At 42.1% G+C, this 23,382-nt stretch overlaps 1 protein-coding gene across 1 annotated transcript in view; it reads left to right on the plus strand.

The window, feature by feature from the left end:
* Nucleotides 1–16,258: 16,258 nt before the first annotated feature.
* LOC137332870 (2-Hydroxyacid oxidase 2-like) overlaps nucleotides 16,259–23,382 on the plus strand; it is a 185,319-nt gene continuing 178,195 nt past the window's right edge. The window contains exons 1-2 of the mRNA XM_067996849.1: nucleotides 16,259–16,518; nucleotides 16,935–17,010. The gene's annotated coding sequence lies outside the window, so the exon portion shown is untranslated. The remainder of the gene's footprint in view (nucleotides 16,519–16,934; nucleotides 17,011–23,382) is intronic.

The following is a 23,382-nucleotide window of genomic DNA, read 5'->3' on the forward strand; positions in this document are numbered from 1 at the left end:
GGAAGGTTTGTCAGTTTCCAGTCTCCAGGGAAGGTGTAGCAAAACAACACTATTACTTTAACTAGCCAGCGCATTCTGCAGCTCATAATCTAGGGCCATCTGGTGATACTCCATCGGCCTCTTGCTTGATTTTAGATCTAATGGTGCAAATATTCCAACACCTAACTCCGTTGCCAAGGTGGGTTCACTATAGTCAGCACTGTGATATATTACAGCAAAGACAATGTCCTGGATGCATCAAAAATCCTCACATGTAAGGATAGGATTAACAGATACCTTCCTTGCACTTCCATGTTCATGAGCCCCCAAAAAATTATCTCTCTCTATCCTTCTCCCTTTCTCACTCTCTCTCCCTCTCCCTTTCTCTCCCTTTCCCTTTCTCTCTCTCTCTTTCTCTCACTCCTCTCTCTCTCTCTCTCCTTTCCCCTATCTTTTCCTCTCTCTTCCTCAGCCTCTCTTTTTCTCTCTCTCCCGTCCTTTCTCTCTCCTCCCCTTTCTCTCTCTCTCTCTCTCTCCCCCTTTCCCTCGCTCCCCCCTTTCCCTCTCTCTCCCCATTCTCTCTCTCTCCCCCTTCACTCAGAGGGTTGTGAATCTTTGGAATTCTCTACCCCAGAGGGCATTGGATGCTGAGTCGCTGAGTATATTCAAGGCTGAGAGAGATAGATTTTTGGACTGTAGAGGAATCAAAGGATATGGGGATTGGGCGGGAAAGTGGAGTTGTAGTTGACGATCAGCCATGATCTGATTGAATGGCGGAGCAGGCTCGAGGGGCCGTATGTCCTACTCCTGCTCTTATTTCTTATGTTCTTCCCTCTCTCTTCCCCTTTCCCCCTCTCTCCCCTATTCCCCCTCTCCCCCTTTACCCTCTTCCTCTTCCCTTTCCACCTCTCTCCTCTTCCCTTGCCCCCTTTCTATCTCTTCCCTTTCCCCCCTCTCTTCCCTTGCCTCCTCTCTCCTCTTCTCTTTCCTCCTTTCTCTTCCCTTACCCCCTCTCTCTTCCCTTTCCCCCCTCTCTCTCTTCCCTTACCCCCTCTCTCTTCCCTTTCCCCCTCTCTCTCTCTTCCCTTACCCCCCCTCTCTTCCCTTTCCCCCTCTCTCTCTCCTCTTTCCCCCTCTCTCTCTTCCTCTCTCTCTCTCTCCCCTTTCCCCCTCCTCTGAGTTTCTCCCCTTTCCCCCCCTCTCTCTCTCTTTTTATCCCTTCCTCTCTCTCTCTCTCTCTCCTCCCCCCTTCTTTCTCTCTCCCTTTCTTTCTCTTTCCCATCTCTACTTTTATTAGATGATTACATTTATACAATACTGAATGGCAGGTAAATACCTAACAAAGAAAGGGCCAAACGAATGGAGCAACCCCAGCAGCAAATAACTCACAAAATCTTTGCTGGGAAGAGAAAGTTCTTGATGATGAAGAATATATTAAATACTAAACCGGGACTGAATTTTCAGCATCTTATAGCAATAGTATCTTCAGGCCATTCTAACTAGTTAAGTTAGGTCAAAGTATGTTGTCAATTCTTGTTTAGTGAATAGCCTGTTTTCCACAGAATTGTATGTAATTACCAGTCGTATGCACTGCTAAGGAACTGCTAATGAAATATTAATGAGAGCCTTCTATTATACAGTTTATTGCAAGCTTTTCATTGTTTTGGAAGAAGGGCTGAAATATAAACGGTTTCTAGCTTCCATCACTTTTAACTTCTATAATGGTTTATGAAAGGCAAGTCACATGATGGGTAGCAAACATAGTAAAATGCATAATTTAGGCAAAAAGTACCCCCTTGGAATAAATGGCTACAGTTATTCAATTAATGGGTGTGAATACAGAAGTCATAGAAAGTGATAATCTCCAAATGTTATCGATTAGGGGGTTCTCCCATTGTGTTGGTCACGGAAGTCGGAGGATATGTTTTTCTAATAAGGGCAGAAGGATTATACCGTGTGCTACACAACATATTATTCCAATGCAAAGGTGCACCTGGTGTATCACTTTAAGGCCAAGTCTAATTGCACATCCTGAGATCAATTAGAGGGCATTGTCTGTTGCAGGGGAAGTTTCCCTGTCGATCGGCAGGTGCCTATAAATCCCTAGCTCCTTCCCAAAGTCAGAAGAAACCAACAGCAAATGACTGGCTTTTCGTTTTCTCCTGTACTTTTTGTGACTTAATATGATCTCTCAACTCTAAAGGATGTCTTAAAAAAAGTATATTTTGGATTATATTGGCCCTGAATTTCATGGTTTAGATCATATTGGCCCTGGATTTATAGGATGGCATTTGCGCAGTGGCATTTTCTGTGTCGATCGTGCCATTGGGAACTTATGCTAAAATTTCTGTCAGAGTTTATTTGCCTATGCTGGAACATAAGAACCGATATAAAACAAGTGGAATCACAGTACCATCACTAGGATAATAGCAAGTGTGCTGTTGTCTTTTGCCACAATTCCTCATTCTAATAGACAGGTCAGAGGCTGGGGATTCTGCGGCGAGTGACTCACCTCCTGACTCCTCAAAGCCTTTCCACCATCTACAAGGCACAAGTCAGGAGTGTGATGGAATACTCTGCACTTGCCTGGATGAGTGCAGCTCCAACAATACTCAAGAAGCTCGACACCATCCAGGATAAAGCAGCCCGCTTGATTGGCACCCCATCCACCACCCTAAACATTCACTCCCTTCACCACTGGCGCACCGTGGCTGCAGTGTGTACCATCCACAGGATGCACTGCAGCAACTCGCCAAGGCTTCTTCAACAGCACCTCCAAAACCTGCGACCTCTACCACCTAGAAGGACAAGGGCAGCAGGCGCATGGGAACAACACCACCTGCACGTTCCCCTCCAAGTCACACACTATCCTGACTTGGAAACATATCGCCGTTCCTTCATCGATGATGGGTCAAAATCCTGGAACTCCCTACTAAATGCACTGTGGGAGAACCTTCATCACATGGACTGCAGCGGTTCAAGAAGAAGGCCCACCACCACCTTCTCAAGGGTGATTAGGGATGGGTAATAAACATCGGCCTTGCCAGCGACACCCACATTCTGAGAATGAATAAAAAAATATATGAATGAAAAACATTTGTGCCATAATGCCATAAATTCATGAGGCCCCACTCACTTTAGGCGGGAGCCTCTGCCGCCTGCCGAACCCTGCAGGTTAAAATCCCAGACGGCAGGAAAGGGGACATTTCCAAGCGGATAACTAACTTACCCACTTGCCCGGTTTCCGTTGGGCTGGTAGAGTTAAAATTGACCCCCTGCATGAATTAAACATTGTCATTTAGAGAGTCAATTGGGCTCTATTGTCCTATTGTCTTAAGAGTTTCAATTATCAATTGTTTCATTTGCAACAAGATTTTAAGGAAATATGACTCAAATTAAAAACATATATAAAAGTAGCCAAGTGCTCCAATATTAGTGTTGGGCTTTTGACAAGGCTCCGTGTTGAAACTCTAGTATTTAATTGCATTCACACTCAAGTTTCCTGAAAGCAAATTTCACCAATCTTTGGGTCATTTTCTGATAGGAGACAAAATTAGCTTGTGGGAGTGGTCTGCACTTCTCAACTTTGGCTTGTAGTAGGTTAGTGCCATTGACGGCACATGTGGAGCTGTCCTAGGGTTAGACCAACCCACTATTCTCAGCCAAAGAGAATGACGGAGATATTGGAGAAACCAACTTGTACGACTAACCTTCCTGTCACCTGCCACTTTCATGTATTTTCTTTGTAAAATTGTGTCTTTCTTCCATATGTGATACAGGGCTGCAGAGAAAAAATGTACTACTGTGATAAAACAGTGTTGGACACCTGGACAGACATGAGGAACAATACAGAATAAGAAAAATGGAACTTATGACAAATGGTGAAAAGTGACAGCAGTCTGGAACTTTGCTGAAAATCCAGAGGATACAATCGTAAATTGAAAACCTCATAAATGAAAAACAAATGAAAGGATATAATTTTTTAAAAAAAGGACAGTTCCCTTGATGGCTCAGTGTGTTTATCCTTTGAGTTGCTCAGCAATACAGACCAAGAGGGTCACAGGTTCAATTTTCAGTCTGTGTGCTGGGTTAGTGGAGAGGAAAATTGGCCAGGGTTCCTGCTCCTAGTCACTATATCCAATGACTCCTACTGGAAGTGTGTGTGTGCCTGTGGGGATATCAGGTGAGAACAAGATCAAGCTTGGCTGTGATACTTGCCTGCCAGGCTGCTGATACTCACGGATACGAATGGTCACTTGGGTGGATCGGAGAGTGACTGGTACCAAGGAGTCAACACCTTCGAGAGAAGAGGGAATGGGAGGGGAGCAAAATTGGCAGGAAGAATCAAAACATGCTAAGGAGCAGGTTGCTGTATTACAATGGACGGGCTCTATTGATTCAACAAAACATTCCAACTTTGCTCTTAGAAATGTTTTCTAGCTAACGATGGTAGTTGGCAGGCCAGCACAAAGCAATGATTTTCATTTGAGTCCAGTTCAAGACAAGATGCTCCATCGAAATTAATGGTGCACAACGTCTTCAACGTCCCCTGTGTTTTTGTAAAGGGAGGCAGTTGCCTCAAATAAGAGCTGCTTTATCGCGTTTTTATAAGCTTCTCCACAGCTGTTCTCATCAGTTAGGCTCAGGGCAGAGGTCTGGAATGTTAGATCAAACAGTGCTGTCTTCAGACCAGAAACTATCTATCAAGGTTATGACTTATCCAATTATAGACAGCTCCAGTTTATGGGCCGGACAGTAAAGTGTTCAGCAAATGGTAATTAGTCACACTTCTGGAGGTTTAATTGAATTACCTTTGACAGTGAATAGCAGGCTTAGTGGGTGATCCTTTAAACCAGCTGACCCAGAGGGCTTCCCAAAATCAATTAACCTATCAGACTACAAGCATGGCCACATCCTGTCTGACTGAAGGCAGTATGGGAGGAGCAGGACCGACAGCAGCAACTGTGTTGTGGGGTGAACGCACAAGCCTACTACTAGCACTGACCTCTGTTATCAAACATGAAAGAAAAACACAGGAGGGAACAGACCTGGAGAGGGCTGAAAGAATTTGAATATAAATCATCCAGGCGATAGACTGCTAACTGATACAAGCGAGCTCTGAGAGGGATTAACCCAATCAGTCCGCTCAGCGTGTAAGGGGAAAAAAGTAAACCAAAATTGCTTCCAGCTTAACCTGGCCAAAACTGTACCACAGTCGCCTTTTATTTTCAATGCCAATTCCTTAAATAGACCATAAGTATTTACCCAAAAGCAAGCATGACCACATCCTTGAAAATTACATTCACAATTATATATAGACAGTCAGACACTACTTATTTAAATAGTCTAGGAAATCCCCCTGTTCTTATGAGTCCATAATTGAATAACTGTATATTATTTTTAATGTACTTTATTAAATGATATTAACACAGCACCATGTTCTTTGACCTCCTATATTACCTTTTCAGAATGCATAATGTTCCATTGCTGCTTAATCGTAAATTGTTCCCAAAATTTGCAGTGTTCTTAATACTGTTAAAACATCACAGTAGCTTTTCTGGATGACTCCTGGTGCTTTCAGTTGCTGTACCCCAATTCATTCACAGCCTTTGTTCATCTATGTGGCAAGCAATGGATTCAGTGTTGTTAGGCTGAGACTTTGCTGCAGTTCTGTTTTGACTCTGCTCCCATGCTGAAAGCACGTTTGGCTTAGTATTTGAACGCAGTAAACACAAGAGGGCCATTACGAATATCTTCACCAGTATCATCAATCCACGAGATCTACACATTCTGCTTAGTATAGCATTCCAGTACATGGACACCTCTGGCAACTGGAACATGGAATACTCCATTTAGTTCCCAAACAAAATCCATTGGGAGATTTGAGAACAAGGCGGCATTTTTCCAAAATTGGCATCAAAATGGGAATTTCCTATTCCTATATAAGCACGATCCATGGAACAATGCAACTTCAACTGATGCGCCATTGGTGAAAAGAGCTCTGCACTTCTGACTCAACATGATTCTCACTTTGGGTTAGAAAGTTCTCTTGTTTGTTTTTTTTAAACTTCACTTTATCTTATCAAATCGATGGACCCTCTTGCAGCACTCACTATGCTTCAAAATAATTCACTGTACATCAAGCACTTTGAAATGTTTATGAGAGTCGCTATATAAATGCAAGCCTTCATTTTCTTTATCACATTGAGTTCCCCTTAGCTTGTACCTTTTTTTTACTAAATTGACAAAGAGACTCCACTGCATACTTCAGAAAGAGGAATATTGCTCGGACTTTGTGATTTGTAGCGCCTGACAGGGCTCCACATTGACAGTCCCAGATTCAGTAGTCAAGATATATGACCTCAGGACATCCCACATATCAACCACCCAGGCTATTACCTTGTGTAAACGAAACCACCTTGTGGGAGCATACTTTATTATTTTCAGTGGTTCCACATTGACTAACATGATTAACTCTTTGAGTAGTTGTCTTTTTGAACTGGAAGAAAAATGGAGATCTGAAATAATTTCCTCAATTGTTTTTGAAAGGACCTTAAAACCTGATTGGCTGCAGATATCGGCCAAATTCACAATGCTTGGATTCATTTGTTTCACTCTGGAAAACACTAAATTTGTCCTTCTCAGACATTGATGCAGCATTTTCAGAGGAAACGATAAGAATTGCTTAAGGAATCCTGGATCTTTTTAATGAGTAAATTTGTCAGTCAAACATTTTCCATCCAATCCCTGGTAAGCATTGTAAAGTATCCAAAAATTGGGTGACAATCTTATGTGGATTCTCATCAAAATATCTTACTGAGGTTACCAGCTGTTTCACACCATTAATGCTGTGGTCCCGGTAAATACAGAAGGGAATCTCCTAATTCATGTCTCCGTTACCCTGGATATACTCTGTGTAGCTAGGGACTGGTTTATCTTGCACCGGCAGTTTACTTTGTATTCTACTGATGTTTCTTTGACTTCTTGTATCACAGCATGTCAAAGCAACGACCATGCCTAATGGTGAAATCATATCTTTGGCTCTGTGGTAGCACTCTCACCTACTGAGTCAGGGGATCATGGGTTCAAGTCCCATTCCAGAGCCTTGAGCACATAATCTAGACTAACACTTCAGTTCAATACCGAGAAAGTGCTGCACTGTTGGAAGTGCCGTCTTTTGGATGAAACGTTAAACCGAGGCCCCATCTGCCCTCCCGGGTGGATGTAAAAGATCCCACGGCACAATTTGAAGAGCAGGGGAGTTCTCCTAGTGCCCTGGCCAAATTCATCCCTCAACCAACACCACCCAAAACAGATTATCTGGCCATTTATTTAATTTTATTCGTGGGACCTTGCTGTGCGCAAATTGGCTACCACATTTCCCACATTACAACAGTGGCTACACTTCAAAAGTACTTCATTGGCTGTAAAGTGCTTTGAGACATCTTGAGGTTGTGAAAGGTGCTATATAAATGCAAGCTCTTTCCTCATATCCACAATTATTACAAAAAAGAAAATTGTCTACTTACAACAATCCAATCAAATGCTATAATCCAGTTGGAATGATGTTTACCATTTGCATTTCATCTTTGGTGTATTTCTCCATCTCTTGGGTTTCGCAGTAATGATATAACCACCGTGGTTTATAGCACAGAAGAAAGCCATTCAGCCCATCGTGTCTATATTCCAAATTGAATCCCACTGCCCTACTGTCTTCTCATAGCTCTGTATTTTCCTCTGCTTCAAATGTTTATCTACTCATCCTTTAAGTGGGCCCCACCTGAACCACTCCCTGTGGTAAAGATCTTTTTCTTAACCTTTCTCCTATCCGATCAAATCTCTTCATAATTTTAAAAAGCTCCATTAAAACTTCTCAACCTTCTCTGCTCCAGTGTAAATAGTCCCAGTAACTCAACTCTCTCCTCATAACAATAGTTTCCCATCCCTAGTATCATCCTGGTGAATCTACACTGGATACTATTAATGGTTTTAATATTCTTTCTATAATGGGGTACCCAAACTGCACACTGTACTGTAATCATTGGGCGACAGCCCGTTTTACACTCCACTGAGGAATAAGGCAGTAGCCAACAGAGCAAGCAAATGTTGACCAGTTAAAAATGTGGGTGGAAATCACAGCAGACTGGGAAAGCACCCACTCTGGGAAATCTATGGAAAGAGGGGGGGGGGGTGGGGGGAAGGTATCAAATGCCGGCGCCCATTTCTCACCTGAAAAAATGGTCAATTGGCAGTAGAAAAACTGGTGCGGGATCTTGTGCACCCATTTGAACGCCTCAATCAACTTTCCAGCAGGCTTTCAGGGAGAAATGGGTGAAGCATGCACTGTGCAAGTCAATGCCACTTTCACCAGGCGTTGAGAGGCACTTCATCAGCGGCCCTTAAAGGGACCATGAGAGACCTGTCCCAAAAGTTACGTTTTTTGTTATTTTTAAGGTTTGTGTTGGGCCAGGAGGAGGCTGACTGATCACCAAGCCACACATCTGTACCTCCCACCCCCCCTGCTTCACATCCGTGCCCCACACCCTGCAACTGTGCCCCTGCCCCACAACCGTGCCCCCCTGCCCCGCATCTGTGCCCCCCGCCGGCATTCGTGCCCCCTGCCCCGCATCTGTGCCCCCCGCCCCGCATCCGTGCCCCCCGCCCTGCATCCGTGCCCCCCGCCCCGCCTTCCACAGGCCTTACCTGCTGGTGGCTGTGAGCAGTAGCCAGTCGATTTTGCTCCTGAACAGACCGGGGAGCTGCAGCCAAGTTACCCATTTGGTACCCACAGCTTGCTAAAAAAATGTTAATAAGGCCCGAACCTGACAGTGTGTTCGGGCCTGCCGACCATCCCCTTGGGCAGGCGCATTGTCGATATCGTGCCCGTTCGATGCCCAACCCAAATGTCTTGCTCTGTAATCCCAAGCAGAACTAGAGAGCGACAGAGAGAGAGAGACATTGGGGGGTAATTTTCAACATTTGGCGGGGGTGGAAAGCTGGCAATATCGGAACAGCTGCCCATTACACACCCTGATGGATTTTCTGTTCCATTGACTAAATGGAAAGGAAAATCGGGTGAGATATAGAACGGGCGACTGATCTGATATTGCCAGTTACCCACCCCTGCCAAAGATGAACGTTGCCCCCAGAGACAGGGAGAGAAAGAGAGAGATACAGAGAAACAAATAGAGAAAGGGAGAGGAAGAGAGGTTACCCTGGGGACACAGACAACTTGTGATAGATGTAGGAAATTCCTAGTATATCCTGTAACTTTATGCCCTGCTGAAAATATAAAGTATCACAAATGTTCAGCAAAAACTTTCAGGACCGACAAACCAAAGCTCTGCGCCTGTAGCATTAATGTGCATCGAGCACGGGGGATTTGTATTATTAGGCATAAGACCTGCCACAGGATGGTGGAGAAGAGCCTGTGGCACTGAACACTGAAGCCTTGTGTGCCAGTCATGCACAAGGCTCATGAAGGCCTCAAATAGGCCCTGTTATGCAGTCTCAGTACCTGAACAGCACTGCCGGAACTCAACGTCCATTTAAAATAGACGCTGGACGATGGGCCTGTTCCTTAAGGAGATCTGAAAGCACTATAAGAGCACAGAGCACCCAGAGAATAGCATTTCCACTGGCACAGGGCCGAGACCGCATTACCAGTCCCTGCGTCAGAAACATATCCGGTAACATTTCAGAAGAGAACCGGGAACAATATAAACCTGCTTTTCTGAATTGCAATAAGCAGCAATAACCATGGACATTAACACCAATAGTCATCAAACCCGTTTACAGTAAAACTCATAGATATTAAAACCCAGGAACAATAACACCAATAGATAGTCAAACCCAAGGGCAGTAATACCCATAGATAGTAAAACTCATGGGGGTAATTTTCACTTTAGTTGGTAAACTGATGGAGTGCATTGTCCGTCTGTCACTGAACAAGCACGATTTTCGTCTCCATTGATTGCAATGAGATTTCATCCACTCTGCCACCTGAGCAGTAAAGGTGAAATTACCCCCATGGACACTAAAAGCGTGGGATAGTAAGGCCCACAGCCAGTAAAACACTGGAGAATAAAATCCATGCATGGTAACATCCATGATGAGTAGAACTCCTGACTAAACAAACCCATGGACATTGAAACTTGGGGTCATTGAAACTCACAGACACTGAAAATCATGGACATTAAAACCCATGGAACTAAAACTCAGGAACATTATGAGTCTTGGCCATTGCTTCAATTCTCTATCTGGGTTTCATTGCCCATTTATTTCCTTTACAAACAGACCAAATCCCAAATGTATGTCGTGCTGTTCACCATAGATGCACAACATTTTACAGTGCCTTCCTTTACTGTAGTTTTCCTTGATCGTGTTTTGCTGTTTTGATTGGGCTGCTTTGATATAAATGATTGATATTTATTTTCTGAATTGCATTTATATTTTCCCTCCACTTAAAATCAGGCTCAATTGCACTTGTGCAATCAGACCAACCTTTTGACCTCCTGGTGCTTGGAGTTTTTTTCCCCCCTGACTATTTGTGCATTTATTATACTGTGTTGTGTCACCTTGTAGTAACTCATAATACATTATATGATATGATGCTTGTCATTATAAAACTTACCATGAACAATGCCATGGGAGGTTCAGTGATATTATAAGTACTGGTTAGGTTGCAGAAGAATACAGGCAGTTAGACCCCAAACCCTGGTCCCCCTCTGTCCTCCCTCAGGGTTCATGTGGATAACAGATATTCGAGCTTCGACCGTGCAATTTATTATGCCGCCTTAACCCCTCGATTACCTTGCTACCTTGTGTTCACTTCCATCTATCCAGTAGCATCCTGTTTGGGATTGTCAGACAAGCCGTTGATTCTGAGAATCAGACATTTTCAACCTTACATTTTGATGAATTTTCTGTGTACAAGTCAGAAGCAAATTCAGGTTGTACGGTTGAAGTTTACTTTGGCATGATCTTATAGATAAGGTGCAAATTTGATTCTGGAATAATCATAGGATCATTCTGTACTGCTTAAAACATTCAGACATTTTCCTTACTTTTATGCCTTGGACATAAAACCAGTACAAATTGCTGCAACGTTCTGTTTGGAGACAGCAGGGTAGTGGTTGAACACTGTTAACTGGTTGTCATAAATGCAATTATACGATGAACAAACTTTACCTTTCTCTGACACTAGCAATCTTGATATTCTGCTGAGTAGGCGACAGTTATCGTGATTTGTTCAGATTGTGATGCTTCTACCGTGTTTTGTTTTATTGTGTGATGATTAACAGTGAGAGTTGGAATGTGGAAAGCATTTGCTGCTTTACGTCTGATCGTGGAGAGCTGCTGACAGCTAACTCTTCAGTTCACTTCCTTTCCAGATTGACGAGATTTGTGCTGTCAATCTGAAAGGCGTCAACTGAATTCTATCTTCTGGGAAAAAACCTTTTCATTCTTTTTATAGTGAGAGGGAATAGATAAAAGATAACACTTACCTAACCAGCTGATTGAGATTAACACCTGTAATCAAATAAAAACAAAGGCTGAGTGGATGATCAGTCAAAGGGATTGTAAAGAGTGTTAGAGGCAAATTTGAAATGGCCATTTTACATAAACTGTTTTCACATATTGCAAAATTTTATAGCTGATTTAGGAATAATCTTTATGGTGTTGGATTTCTTTTCCTTCACTTGTTTTGTTTCGAGACCATACTGCTTTACATTTTGGCTAGAGTTCCAGTGGTCGCAAGTGCCTGCTTGAAATAGCGTGAACTTCATTCAAATATAGAAACGGGGAGGAGCATTCAGCATGCAGTTTCTCACCAAGCTGCCACCAACCATATCTGCAGACTCCATGTTTGAATCTCTCCAATCAGGTTTTCACCCGTAGCATTGCGGTGAAATGGCCTGAATCTAACTCATTAATGACCACGGTGCTCTATCCCTCCTCGGCCTCCATAACCTCTCTGCAGGCTTTGACACCGTTGATGACATCATCCTCTTCCAACGCCTCTCCTCCATTGTCCAGCTGAATGGGACTGCCCTCATTGGTTCCACTCTTACCTATCCAATTGCATCCGGAGCATCCCCAGCAATGGTTTCTATTCCTTTCAACCACGTCATTACCTCTGGAGACCCCGATCATCTATCCTTGGCCCCCTCTTCTTACTCATCTACATGCTGCCCGTTGGCAACACCATCTGAAGACATGGGTTCAACTTTCACATGTACCACTGACGGCACCCAGCTCTATCTCTCCACCACCTCTCTTAACCCCTTTACTGCCTCAGCGTTGTCAGACTGCTTGTCCAACATCCAGTCTTGGATGAGCCACAACTTCCTCCAGCTAAACATTGGGAAGACTGAAGCTATTGTTTTTGCCCCCTCCCCAAAAATTCCATGCCCTTTCCACTGATTTCATCCCTCTTCCTGGCCATTGTCTCAGGTTGAACCAGACTGTTGACAACATTGGTGTTGTATTCAACCCTGAGCTGACCTTCCAACCATATATCCTCTCCAGCACAAAGACTGGCTACTTCCCCCCCTGTAACATCGCCCGTCTCCACCCCTGACTCAGTGCATCTGCTGCTGAAATCCTGATCCTTACCTTTGTTACCTCCAGACTTGACTATTCCAATGCTTTCCTGGCCAGCTTCCCATCCACCACGTAAACGACAGTTCATCCAAAATTGTGCTTCCCGTATCCTATCACGCATAAAGTCCCTGTCGCCCATCACCCCTGGCTTTGCTGAGCTCCCTTGGCTCCCAATTTCCCTATGTCTCCAATTTAAAATTTTCATCCTCGTTTTTAAATCCCTTTGACGCCTTGCCTGTCTCTTCTGGTCTCTTCCTCATTGTGCTCAATCATTGGTAGCCGTGCTTTTAGCCGCTAAGGCCCCACGTGTTCAAATCCCCTCCCTAAAATCCCCCACCTCTGCAACTCTCCCTTCTCCTTTAGTACCCCCCTTAAAACCAACCGCTTTGACCAAGCTTTTGGTCACTCTTCCTAATAGCTCCTTCTTTGGCTCAGCATCTATTTTTTCTGATTACGCCTCTGTGAAGCACCTGGGGAGATTTTTCTATATTGATACAAGGTGCAGCAATTGTAATTATAAAATGGTGGAAAGCAACATTTACACAGGTGCAGCTGGATTTTACAGTAATATTAACGTGATAAATGGTACCAAGGATGAGGGACTTCAGTTATGTGGAGAGAATAGAGAAGCTGGGATTGTTCTCCTTCGAGCAGAGAAGATTAAGGGGAGATTTAATAGAGATGTTCAAAATTATGATGCGTTTTGATAGAGTAAATAGAGAGAAACTGTTTACACTGGCAGGAGGCTCGGTAACTGGGGGACACACATTCAAGATAATTGGCAAAAGAACCAGGGGGGAGATGAGAATTTATTTTACACAACAAGTTATGATGATCTGGAATGCACTGCCTGAAAGGGCGGTGGAAGCAGATTCAATAGTAACTTTGAAAAAGCAATTGTACAAATACTTGAAAAGGAGAAATTTGCAGGGCTATGGGGAAAGGACAGGGGAGTGGGACTAATTAGATAGCTCTTTCAAAGAGCTGCCTCAGACACGATGGGCCGAACGGCCTCCTTCTGTGCTGTAAGATTCTATATTTCCATGATAAAGACATCTACCAGTAATGAGAATAAACATAGCGTTGTGCTTCAAAAATGTCAATGGATCTTCTAAAACCTGGAAATGTGAATAGTTTAATGGGGAAGATTTGCTCTTGTATGTCAAAACCAGCTTCAACCTGCTGTTGTCATTAAAACTCTCTCAGGTGGCCACATTTACGATTAAGTCCTACAGATGTAATATGCCGGCTTGTTTTGCTCTATAATTTGTCAGTCCAGAAATCTCGCAGGAGCAATAGCGAAATGAATTCCTGTGCTGTTAAAAGTGTGCTATACTGTAGATCCACGTTGTAATAATGCAGTAGTGTTTCACAGTTTATTTTACCCAGCAGTTTTTTTTAAAAAAATCAGTATCAGATGGGAGTCCCTGGTCTTAAACTGCCACTGGTTAAGTTTGTTTATTCTTGTGTCACTTGAACTGGGTGCCCCAAAGGCCAGTAATTTAACACTTGCCCTCAATGCCCCTGCAGGCCGTATGTCACGAGGCCACTTTTCTGGCATGCGTTTCTCCATGCCCACACATGTTCTGCGAACCAACACTTAACCTTTTGGACCATAATTTGTTAGCAGAGTTGAAGAAGGCAGGATGTGATCGATGGGTCCATGTGGAGCTTTCAACAGAGCCTGTCTGACCAATAACCAAAAAAAAAAAGACCCGTCATCACATCACAGAGTAATGTGAACCATGAGAGCGAGTGTTTCTGAAACACTGTGTTTAAAAGCAGGCGCCTTGCCAATGAGGAGGATCCAGGCACGGTAAAGCACAGACGTGAGATCTCACTCTCTGATCTCTGCTTAACCCACCGTTCAGTTTTAACGATATCAATGTAAAGTGCAATGTAAAAGAATATGGGGAAATAGCAGAAGGAGCTCCAGTTAAAAAGCTGACAGCCGCACACAGGCAATAGACTGCACGGCTTCATTCTTTTCAGTAGTTTCTATCGTCCCAAGATGAATCTCTGGTGCATGCTCTAAAATTAAATCATTTGCTACAAGTTGTTCTTTATTAAAGCACGCCCCTTATGAAGAGCATTTCCTTGCGTAATATAAATTCAGCTCAGAAATTTAAAAACAAAACAAATGCAGTAATAAGATTTTTAAAAACCTTAACAAGATATGGTGTATAATTACAATAGAAAAACATCAGACAGGGCCAAAGATATGGACTGAGCAAATTGTTTATTATGTTAAATGGAAGAGGAGTCATGAACTAGCACTGCTGAGAGCCTCTTTTAAAATACAACGTGATGTATTGCATTGCACAGAATGGGTTGGTTCTCAAACAAAACAAAAATAATTAATTCAATCAAAAATTCATTGGACTTTTGAAACCAAATTTTGCATCTAAGTGAATTTCCCTTACAATGAGAAACATGTTGACTGGAGGACCTGTCCTTCTGAGGTCAGGGTTAAGGTGCATTGTTGGGCCAATGTAGATGAAATTTTACATCTAATCATTGCTTTCCTATACCTGGCAGTGCTTGAATCTATCACTGAGTGTAAAAGGTGGAAAAATGTTTAATTTCCTCTTATTGATGTTCTTTACATTTAACATCCGAACATACAATTGACGATAGGAAAAGATCAGTTGGTCCACCAAACTTACCCCATACCATGATGGCTGGAGCATCATGACTAAACACTTCCTTACTCCCCCTCCCCAACCGCCCCCCCCCAACACCCCCCTCCCCCCACCACACCATCTGGCAATGTATTCCAGAGACTCACTATTCTCTGGGAAAAGAAGAACTGCCTAACATCCAGTCTATTCCTTCTCTTACACAGTGTAAACTCATGTTCCCTGGTTCTCCCCAATCTGTTAAACTAGAATAATCTATCAATAGGAAAACGATCCAGACCTTTAATTATTTTATAGACCTCTATCAGGTCACCTCTAAGTCTACACTGCTCTAAAGTAAATAGAACAAGGTCCTTGAGTCTATCTGATTAGCTGAGGTTCTTTAAGTTAGGAATCATTCTTGTAGCTCTCCTCTGGACCTTCTCCAAGGTCATTATATCACCCACCAAATGGGGGGACCAAAACTGGGCACAGTACTCTAGATGCTGAACAAAATTATACACCAGTTTCCTAATTGTAGTTGATCTCCCATGGCATTGCTCACAGATAGACTGGGGTCTATAATGTTTACTTTGCTTGTGCCTTTAAGGCCACTGTTCCAAGTAGGCAAACTGTAGCTACTTTTAGGCCCAGCTACATCGGTGGTGTGGCAGGACTTCCACCCACTACAAAGTTATGCCCCTGATCCTGGGAGATCTTCCAATCCCGGGGTCATTTGAATATTTTTGATGGGCTCCCTGGCCTGCACTGAGAATGGGGGAAGGGGTAGAGATTTGCTCCAGCAGGTGTCTGAGGTGTCCTGCAGCCTAATATTACCGGTGGCCTCTGATCTGCCGGTGAAAGTAAAGCCTGTGCAATCGATCAGTCTTAAAAGTTAAATTCCCTCTCCACCGCCAGACACCAGGGATGAACAGGTGTCTAATGATGGTAAATATATCAGATGGCATATTTCTGTCATTTAAATATCATTTCAATATACCTACCTTCACAGGGCTGTATGTCTTGAGTTTCAGTTGTTGCTTCCGGCAGGAAATCAGAGGGAGGGAATGGAAAATTGTCAGTGTAAGGGTAGAAGATCCCAGCTATAAACTGTTGAAGTCAATCAGAGGGCAATTTTAACCGTTTGTACATTTTAAGGTCAAAGGTCATTGGCTTTCTTTCTCCCTTTTTAAAAGTTTGTTTTGCAACTGGAACAAAGTTTAATGTCTGGCGCATGACGTCAGAAGTGTAATTGACATTAGCTAGACAGAAGACCTTTACGTATGATACTGGGTCTGCCATGATGCTGCACATGGTGAGTAAGGAGTTGCACTGATTTAAATGTCTGTGTGGCGAAAACATTCTTTTGTGTTGAATGTTTAACTTGTATGTTAGAAACAGTATGTAATGGGTTAACACCCAAGGTCACACAAAGCATTTTTCAACAGAAAATCCATCAGCTCAGTCCAGAAAAGTTGGCTGCGGAGGGCTCTGTAAGATATGAGGTTTTATGACTAACACAATGACTGGTCTCAAGTATGAACTGTTTATGAATGGGCAGAAAATCGGGAGCTGGCAAATGCAGGATGGGAAAACCCCAGTTCATAATGTCTAAAATGGAAAGAGAAAAAGAAATGCCTCACAAAATATACATGAAGAACAAGAGATTTAAAAAGATGCGCATATATAGACTTAAGACACATTTAACACATTGTTATTTGTATTTTTTAGTACATTGGAAAAACAAACCGAAGGCAGACGTGTGCAGGTTGCCAATTGAAATCAGGCAACTAAGAAGCACAGACTGGTGAGTTATAGAACAGATTTAGTTAAATTCAAAATCACAGATATTAAAGAGCACATTGTGTAAATATTATTAAATAGTTAAGGAAGAGCATGTGCTATATTATAATATGAATTCATTGTGCTTAGACAAGTGGGAAGCTGCTTTTTGGACTCTTGTTAAAAGTTTGTAAGGACTGTGAATGCTTAAGTGCCAACCACAAACTGCTGAGCCAAATTGCCAGAACTAACTGTCAATCAAAGTCACTCATCTTCATTAATTGAGCGTCATGAAGATCATTAGTTAGAATGCCTCTGAGAATGAGGCTTTCGATCTTGGGGCAGAAAGGAAGAATTTGTATTTATATCGTGCCTTTCACAACCTCAGGATGTTTCAAAACGCTTTACAGCCAATGAAGTTCTTTTGAAGTGTAGTCACTGTTGTAATGTAGGAACAGTGACTTCACTGCACTTGACTTTGATTGACAGTTAGTTCTGGTAATTTGGCTCAGCAGTTTGTGGTTGGCAGTCATGCATTCACAGTCCTTACAAACTTTTAACAAGAGTCCAGAAAGCAGCTTCCCTCTTGTCTAAGTACAATGAATTCAAGTTATAATTTAGCACATTTCCTAAATGAACTGGCAGCAATCTCGCCTGACTTCAACTGTGGCGTCGCACAGGCAGGTAAATAGTGGTATCGAGAGGGGCTCTCGCCATCTCTAACTGCTGTCTAACCGGTGAATGGTCAGCAAGGAGAGAGAAGTGGAAGAAAATAGGAAGAGTTTTTTTCCCCCATAGTATGTGCGAGTTAGAAAGGGTTAACTGAGATAATAAGCAGTTTCCCTGATGTTACTGGAGCTTTTCCATGTGTCAGACTCAGAGGTATGCATTTCTTCAGGATCAATTTGCACACACATGCCAGTCAGACAATTCTGTTTTGTAAGCTAATGACATTTCCTAGTGAACTGCCTGTGTTGATTGGCATTCTCCCTGTGCTAAGAAAACTTTCCACATCTAGTCTCTGGTGTTAGATTTCAAATCTCTCTTCTGGGCTTTTAAAAATACACTCCATTTAAAAGATTAATTTCTTAAAACATAAACATACAAAAAAAATTATAATAAATTGAAATTGTGGCTTTGTAATAATATAAGAACAATCTCCTCTTCAAATCTCATACCTCTGTTGAACTTGTAGATAGAATTCCTTGCGATATAATCAGAATCACTTAAAATTGAATATAATCTGTGTGGATGTGTCACTTACACAAGTGTAATTTCTGAACAAATTGAGCTGGCTTCAGTTCTTTACATAGTTAAGTCATTTTACACCGTGCTATTTTGACAATCCACTGGAGACACAGGTGAATGGTGATCCCATCAGTGCTGGCTTTACAATTTTAATTTCAAATCAAATTTGCATCAGTGGAGAGCTCCAGCAATACTTTATATTCAAATGATTCAAATGTCACTTTAACACTCTTAATAACAACTAGTTATCAACTAATGTAAAAAGAAAGGCTTGCATTTATATAGCGCCTTTCACGACACCAGGATGTCCCAAAGCACTTCACAGCCAATTAACCACTTTTGAAGTGTAGTCACTGTCGTAACGTAGGAAAAGCGGCAGCCAATTTGCGCACAGCAAACAGCAGTGAGATAAATGACCGGATCATCTTTTTTTAGTGATGGGATTGAGGGATAAATATTGGCCAGGATACTGAGGAGAACTCCCTTACTCTTCTATGAAATAGTGCCATGGAATCTTTTACGTCTACCTGAGAGGGCAGATGGGGCCTCGGTTTAATGTCTCATCCAAAAGCTGATACCTCCGACATGGCAGCAATTCCTCAGTACTGCACTGGAGTGTCAGCCTAGATTTTGTGCTCAAGTCTCTGGAATGGGACTTAAACCCACAACCTTCTCACTCAGAGGCGAGACTGCTACCAACTGAGCCATAGCTGACACCTAAGTCTAGAAGCGTTAGACTGAAGTTATGCTGGCACTTTTGCGAAGCAGTTTCCAGTGCACATTGATGTGAAAGTGGCCCTAGAGCTCAGGAGTCAAGTCCCAATCAGATTTCAGTGCATTAATCCAAGGGATGTGTGGTCCTTTCTAGGATGCAAAGGCCAGGCAGTTGACTGAGCCTTCTGAGAACGTTTAAAACAGTGTATGGATTCTTTGTAACGTTCAAAAAAAGTACACTTTCCTAAATAGAACACTCATTTTCAAAAGATTGTGTGTTCATATTTCATCTCATGATGAATCTGGTCAGTTCTCAACTGAGCTAATGCATAGCACACCATGTGGAAAATGAGGCAATCTATCTCAAAGAAAAGACAAAGAGTGAAAACATAAGATGCAAAAGCGAAGAAGTAATTAAGCCAATTTAGTTTGCCCTGTTGTATGTACATATGTGTCACACGTGTATATTCATATGTCCATGTATTTTCACTTCCCACTTGCTGCAGCTGGCATCTGATGGTGTATTCCTAAATATGCTCTCATTTTGTTCAGTTAATTTTTCATGCCAATAGTTAACATTGACGGTTGGGCCTAAAATCTTATTCCACCATATTTTTTTCTTTGGTTTGAACTTGCCAACTCCACTCTTATAATGTCATTGCATCATATTATACACTTAGACAGTCAAAAGAAGTATTTGATAATTATTGAAGAGCTGTCTCTGCTTCGAGTCACATCACAAAGTTGACAATGGAACATAAGAATTGTTAGATAAATAAAGACCAAGGTCCATCTAGTTCACTCTTTATCATCCTGGTAGTCACATGATATGATAATGGCGTTGTTGACTAATCATTGCAATCAATCTCTATTAATCAGTCTACAACAGACCCAGACAGAGGAAAACCCCAGTGGAGAGCTTTGGGAACCATAGGTCCAAAGTCACCTGTTCCTCCCAAACATAATACACTTACCACAAGTCCTGTCTCAAATTACCCATATACTGTCTCCCAAAATATTATTTTCTGAAAGAAAATGGCACGCAATGATTTGGAGGTTCTGGAGCAATCTCATTCCTAGTCACCTGATTTAAATTGTACAGGAGGTATCGGCTGACTGCAGTTATGAGAAATCCACAGCCTCGACTTGCTGTCCCAGCCAGAGACAGACACATTGGGGGTGATTTTCGTGCCATTACCACCCTGTTTTTGCCCAGAAACAGGGCGGCAGCGGGACCAAAATCGTGAGTGGCGTCGAAGTGCCGACCAACCATTGGTTATTCGCCCATTCCGATTTTTGGGCAGACCAAGATCTAGGCGGCTGGACCTCCAGCTGAAAAATAGGTGGGTGCCTCATTAATAAATGTAAATCAGGGTCAGATAACGTAGGGGTTAAACCTCGGTTGCCATTTTCGGCTCGGCACGCGTTTCCACCGCTAGTTCCTGATCTTGGCCACAAACCATTGGCGATACGAGTGAGGAGGTGGCCATTTCTAGTGATAGTCAAAGAGATCTTCAGCTGCTCTCGGGTAAAATGCTAGAATGTTTAGGGAGACATTTTGACTGCTTTCGCAGTCTGGTCTTTCGCAACATCTGAACATCGCAACTTCAGTTCAAGAGAACACAGCTGACCAGGGAGAATATCTCGCTGTAGCAATGATCCACTGAGGTAGACTGATGTGAATTGGAAAATGCAGTGGGTCGATGACGAGTGACGAGAGAATTGGGTTCAGCTAAGATGCTCCCATTGGTGACCTTTCGACCTTCACAATTGAGCCTAGACATAGCTGTTGGTGATATTAGAGGATGCACATTTAATGCATTCATATAGTATTCCTTTGTCCACTATTTCAGTGAAGGCATTTACCCTTTTAAGATGATCAGGCTAACACCTGCATTAAAATAGCACACAGAGGAACGTCATACAAAGATGTTTGTCAGATAATATTGGTAACAACATTTCCAGGCTAAAGAAATGGGCAATTTAGATGAGTTACTGGATGGTTGCCGTTATCCAAAGAACTGTACTCCAGCACAAGTCTGTGCCCTCCAGAGAAAAAGGGAGAAAATTGGTCAAATAAAAATGGGACTGTACCACTCTTAACAACCTACCCTGTGTAGTCAGCAGTTCATTGATGCTCCTCTAAAGCTTGCCAAAGCACCTTCAAAGGGGTAGAAGGAAGGAAAGCACGTCTCTGTGCGGTGACTGGTAATGTTAGCAGCTGCTGGCTGACATCAGGTTTGATATCAAGAAGTTTTCTGAAAAATGAGAAACTCCAAGGAGAGCAGGAAGTGCTTTGTGACCTTATTACAATACGTTGTAGGCCAGACACAGCACTGAACTCCCATGAAACGGCGAGTGTTGCAATGGAACATTTAGAGCTGAATTCTGACTCCGGATCTGAATATAATCCAAATATAATTAGCTGTTATCTCAAAGCCTATTATCTCTCTTTTCCAGATCAAACATTACTTTGCAACTCATGAGTAGATTTAGTGCATTATTTAAAACAATGGTTTTGTTCATTGTTTCAAGATTTTTTTTAATACATGACAAATATAACGCTAACGTTTATTTTCCAAATGTTTAATAGTAAAGAGATTAGTGCTTATTACTATTTAATACACAGAGGGAAGATCTCATTCCAAGGTCTTTGCAGGTGGCCCTACTATAACCAGATGAACTAATTTAATAAAACACAAACACAGCAAAATGAAAACATACATACTGCTATTCTTTTGGATGGGAATAAGGCCCAGATGTGGCCTTAACACCTACCCGAAATATACAGGAAGTTTCTCTATACTACTAATATAGCCAGTCCCTGAGCACATATTACACTTGGTCTTAACAGCATAATTTGAAGTCCTAACCTTGACCTGCAGAATTATACCTGCCTACATGCACTCCCGGTTAGATGATGTTACTTGGATTAATGGATGCCTGGGAGCAAGTTACAAGGTTGTCACCCAAAGAAGGAGTTGAAATGATGTTGCAAAGCATGAGAGCAAGGCTGGAGTAATTTATAAACCTTGTATGAACCCTGGAATTAGCACATTGTTTAACCCACCCACTGGTACCTGTTATCTTATGTAATGTATATGAAGCATTTACATTTTGTTTTCAAGTTGTTTTGAGGAGATTCGATTTTTGCTTGGGTTTTTTAATGTTCACAAGAGGGCGTTAACCTCTATATTAAGAACCTTACTTCAGTATAAGTGGTGAATTATTTAAAAAGATTACAGGAATATCCTTTATTTCTTAAGCACTGTTACTTGCATTCGAATCTGGAAAAGAGAGATATCAGGCTTCAATGTAGCGTTTTTCACCTGAAGTCTGGTGCACATTGAAATTTAGTTAACTGACTTTCATCCTCCATAATTAGGCCAGATTTGAACTCAGTCTTCCTGAGTTCAAAGGTACTATGCAGTCCCTCATTTATTTAACCTTTTATGCTCAATCTCATGACCTTGCACTTTTTTTAATCAAGAAATTGCTTCGATTTTCCTCAAAACATCTTCAAAGCCAGGAGCCCAGAGCCTGAGCAATACTGGCCAGAGGGTGTTCATTTAACTTATGTTAAAGTCACTGAAACAATTAATTCTAATGACCGTTAAGATCAAATCCAGACTGACCGAAACCTAACATTTATTCTGTGGGTCATGCAGCAAATCCGTTATGGGCTAAAAAATGAGAACATGACGTGCATTAAAAACAAGAAAAGTAAGTTGTTAAAACAAAATGAAATGCAATATTTAACAGTTTTCAGATGTCCGTGAGTGACAACATGAGTACATTCCATACATTGAAAAAAAACTTTGGATAAAGTATAGATCTGATTGAAAAGTGTGAACGTGGTACTGCTGGCAGATGGTAGGTAATGACACTAAAATGGTCCATTGAATTCAATTCTAACAAACTTGGCTCTGTATTCTCTTGAATAATAGCATGCACTATGACTCTAGTCTGATCTGTAAGACTATGTATAACCATATTCATGTCTGTGATGTATTTGTCCTGCAGAGCCAGTACCTGCTAGAGGCTCAACCATGATTGCCCAGGTCTGGTCATTGGAAACTGATTTGCTTTCTTGTGATTAGATACTATTCACATAGTAATATGAATATATTACGATGGGCTTACTTTGGGCTTATTTTCTTCTGGTTGCTAATGTGAGTAAAAGAAAATGATTGTGAGCATAACATAGGTCAATTCTGGCACTGCCTGTTGCACATAGGTTAGTGACTGGAGGAAAGCCCATGACTTGTACCAAATCGGTAACATGACAGATTTCCTACTATTATTTCAGTCCTTGGGAAAGTCCTCAAACTGCTAACAAAGTCTTGCTTTCATCTAGCACCTTTACACAGATAAAACATCCCAAGGTGCTTCACACAGGAAGGAGGTAATGGATGCCAAACCTTCGCAGAGGCGA

Source organism: Heptranchias perlo, chromosome 15 (genome assembly GCF_035084215.1).
Source record: "Heptranchias perlo isolate sHepPer1 chromosome 15, sHepPer1.hap1, whole genome shotgun sequence".
Lineage (NCBI taxonomy): Eukaryota > Metazoa > Chordata > Chondrichthyes > Hexanchiformes > Hexanchidae > Heptranchias > Heptranchias perlo.